This window comes from Lathyrus oleraceus, chromosome 3 (genome assembly GCF_024323335.1).
Source record: "Lathyrus oleraceus cultivar Zhongwan6 chromosome 3, CAAS_Psat_ZW6_1.0, whole genome shotgun sequence".
In the NCBI taxonomy this organism is placed as follows: domain Eukaryota; kingdom Viridiplantae; phylum Streptophyta; class Magnoliopsida; order Fabales; family Fabaceae; genus Lathyrus; species Lathyrus oleraceus.
The window spans coordinates 66,591,613-66,595,577 of NC_066581.1; the positions used below are offsets into that span (position 1 = coordinate 66,591,613).

At 39.6% G+C, this 3,965-nt stretch overlaps 1 non-coding gene across 1 annotated transcript; it reads left to right on the forward strand.

Annotated features, from left to right (window-relative positions):
* The first annotated feature begins 2,125 nt into the window (after positions 1 to 2,125).
* LOC127133675 (small nucleolar RNA R71) lies at positions 2,126 to 2,232 on the forward strand. The gene has a single exon (XR_007807626.1). It is a non-coding gene; the product is annotated as a small nucleolar RNA R71 (small nucleolar RNA).
* Positions 2,233 to 3,965: the final 1,733 nt, after the last annotated feature.

Sequence of the window (3,965 nt, forward strand, 5' to 3'; positions counted from 1 at the left end):
TATCAGAGATCTGATAGATTATACCAGCTTCCAGTAGTTTAAGAACATCCTTCTTTACCACCTCGCTCATCACAGGGTTGATTCGCCTCTGATGTTCTCTGGAAGGTTTTGAATCCTCCTCTAGTGAGATCCGGTGCATACACACGGATGGGCTAATACCTTTTAAATCAGAGATGTTGTACCCTAAGGCAGAGGGGTATCTTCTTAAAATGTTCAAGAGTCGATTCGTCTCGTCTTGGTTTAAGGTGGCACTAATTATTACTGGGCGGTTCATTTCTTCATCCAAAAACTCATATCTTAGGTTCTTGGGTAGTTCCTTAAGTTCTTGGGCTGGTTTTTGAGAATTAGGTGAAGGGTCTGGAGTAAGATCCATACATTCGTTAGTGAGAGGTTCTGTTTCCTCTAACTCGTCATCCTTTTCATCCGAGTTTGAAAATGGTTCGATCTTAGGTTCTCCCTGATCAAATTCTCTTATGCACTCATCTATGATATCGATCGCATAACATGCGTCTCCTAGAATTGGTGCCATCAGGAATTTCAAAAGAATGAACTCGATCTTTTTGTCCCCTACTTCAAAGGTTAATTTCCCTTTTTTGACATCTATTATAGCTCCAGTTGCTGATAAGAATGGTCTACCTAGAAGGATAGGGATATCTCCGTCTTCTTTTATATCCATGACCATAAAGTCTGTTGGGATATAAAGTTGACCGATCTTAACTGGGATGTCTTCTAGAATGCCTACGGGATACTTAACAGACCTATCGGCTAATTGAAGGGACATCTTAGTTGGTTGTAACTCTCCTAATTTTAGCCTCTTACATGTAGCTAAGGGCATTAAACTTGCATTAGCGCCTAAGTCTAGGAAAGCTTTGTCGATCACATGGTTTCCTAAAATGCAAGGTATAGAAAAACTGCCAGGGTCTTTCTCCTTTTTGGCAAGTTTATCCTCAGAAATAAAGTTGCATTCCAAGGGTTTTGGATCGTCGAGCCTACGCTTGTTAGTTAAGATGTCTTTGAGAAATTTGGCGTAAGACGGAGTTTGGGTGATAGCTTCGGTGAAAGGAATCTCTACATGAAGCTTTTCTATCACTTTTATAAATTTTTGATATTTGTTGTCGACTTTGGTTTGTTTAAGTCTTTGCGGGTACGGGGGCGGTGGTTTGTAAGTTTTATCCTTGGCTTCCCCTTCTTGGTTGGTTTGTTTCTCGATTTCCTCTAGTTCCTCTTCTTGGTTGGTAGGCATATTCTCTTTAGAAGTTTTGGACTCGCTCATTGCTGGGTCCTGAGGCTCTTCGTAAGGGTCCTACTTCGTAACGAGATAGCGTTAGCTTGCCCTTGGGGGTTTGGTTGAGGTTGTCCAGGAAATTGACCTCCAGGTGTAGTTTGTGGGGCTTGGTTTTGTGCTACCTGTGAGATCTGGGTTTCAAGCATCTTGTTGTGAGTGATTATCTGATCAACCTTGGTTTCTAATTGTGTTATAAGTTCGTTTACGAGAATGTTTTGGTTTAGGAATTCTTTATTTTGCTGAGTCTGGCCCGATATAAAGCTTTCCATGATCTTCTCAAGGTTAGACTTCTGGGGCACAGCTTGCATAGGTTGATTTGGTTTTTGGGCTTGATAACCTTGCGGTCTCTGGGGTGCATTATTTTGGATATGGTTCTGGTTTCTATAAGAGAAATTTGGATGATTCTTCCATCCAGGGTTGTAAGTGTTTGAAAACGGGTTACCTTGGGCGTAATTCACTTGGTCGGTATTTAGTTCGTTCAAAAGGTTACACTCCACTGATTCGTGTCCTTTACATCCACAGAGTTCGCACTCTGTGTGGACTACTACTACGGTGTTAGTGTTTGTAGACATATGTTCGATCCTAAGGGATAAAGCGTCCATTTTTGCCTGCATCATGTCTAGAGAGCTTACCTCATGTATTCCACCTTGGGTCTCCTTTTTCTCTATTGATGCTTGTTCAGTTCCCCATTGATAATGGTTTTGGGCCATATCCTCAATTAGTTCACAAGCTTCTGGATAAGGTTTGTTCATCAGCGCGCCACCTGCGGCAGCGTCGATGCTCATCTTGGTATTATAATGGAGTCCATTGTAGAAGGTATGAACGATCAGCCATTGTTCTAGGCCATGGTGAGGGTAGACTCTTAATAGCTCTTTATATCTCTCCCAAGCTTCGAAAAGCGATTCTCCTTGGTTTTGAGCAAATCTCGTTATTTGGTTTCGAAGAACAACAGTCTTACTAGGGGGGAAATATCTAGCAAGGAATACTCTCCTAAGGTCTTCCCAGGTAGTTATTGAATTAGCTGGAAGTGAATCTAGCCATGAACGTGCTCTATCCCTGAGGGAGAAAGGGAATAATCTTAAACGGATCGCATCGGGTGAAGTGCCGTAAGATTTAAAGGTGTCGGCTAGTTGGATAAAAACTTTTAAATGTTGATTTGGGTTCTCTGTAGCGAGACCCATGTATTGGTTTTGTTGCACTAATTGCAACAAAGACAGTTTTAGTTCGAAGTTGTTAGCAGGTATAAGGGGGTTTACTATACTCGAACTAGGTTCCTCATCAGAGGGTTGGGCGAATTCCTTAAGAGGTCGCCTATCGTGATTCTCGGCCATAGCTTTCTTAATTCGGATGAGTAAGAGGCATGTACGAGTATAACGTTCGGGTTCCGCTAAAGGATCTACTAAATTTCCGGTACTACGGGTTCTTCGCATTTACCCGCTATAATGCCTTAGTCTATACGGTGTAATAACGGGGTACGAAATTTGACAAAGTTGGTCCCCGGCAACGGCGCCAAAAACTTTATCGTGTTGATTCGTAAGTGCAAGAATAACGTCAAAGTAATATAAAAGAATATCGATCCCACAGAGACCAATCGTCAATCTATCGAATACTATCGTTACGGTGTTTATCTAAGGCGGTATAAAAGAGATATTGGGTTTGCAAAATAACGGTAAATAATAAATGCAGGTAAAGACAGGTTGAATGTAATTCACGTCGGTTAAGTGATGTTTCGATTGTCTAAATAGAACTACTTATGAGGCAATATTTTCTACTCTTGAAAAGAATCCATTTAACGGGAACTGTCGCTTTCGCGTATTCAGAACCGAGTTTACCCTTAAATTAAGGCCTTTTATTGTCACTTATAAAAGGTGCGCAGAACGCTAAAGTAGTAAACCTATTTTTAAGAAATGAGACTCGTAAACTTAGTTGAAAAGTGATTTTGATTTGGAAAGTTTACACAAGGAGTTTACTGATTTTAAACCTATCAACGCGTCCGAAAACAGTTTCAAAAATAGTTTTTCCTTAAAGTGATAAAGATTCCTAGTTACTAAGCCAGGGTACTTTCGCACTCCTAGAATAATTAAAACTAACCAGGTTTGTTTTAGAAAACTCAAGTTAAAAATCAAAAAAGCCTTTAAAGTATTTCTACAGATTACAATATGTGAAACATTACTTTAATCGCGATCCTTACATTCTAACCTTTAAAAGATTTAGCCAGACATGGTAACACAAACGAACACAACGGTGTTAATCATGATGAAAAGTTTGTTTTAGAATGTGAGGCATAAAGAGCGAGTAAAGTGCGTAAAGTAAATAAAATAAAGCGAGTGCGGAAAATAAATAAAGTAAAGCGAGTGCGGGAAATAAATAAAATAAAAGCGATGCCGGAAATAAATAAAATAAAGCGAGTGCGGGAAATAAATAAAATAAAGCGAGTGCGGGAAATAAATAAAATAAAGCGAGTGCGGAAAATAAATAAAATAAAAGCGATGCGGAAAATAAATAAAACAAAAGCGATGCGGAAAATAAATAAAATAAAAGCGATGCGGAAAATAAATAAATAAAGCAATAAATAAGAACCTGCTCCAAACGGAGGCTTCGATTATGGTACAAGAATAAACCTCCGACTCCTGAAGCTAAAGACAACAGCGACTCGAAGTGACTCAACTCAATCTCACAA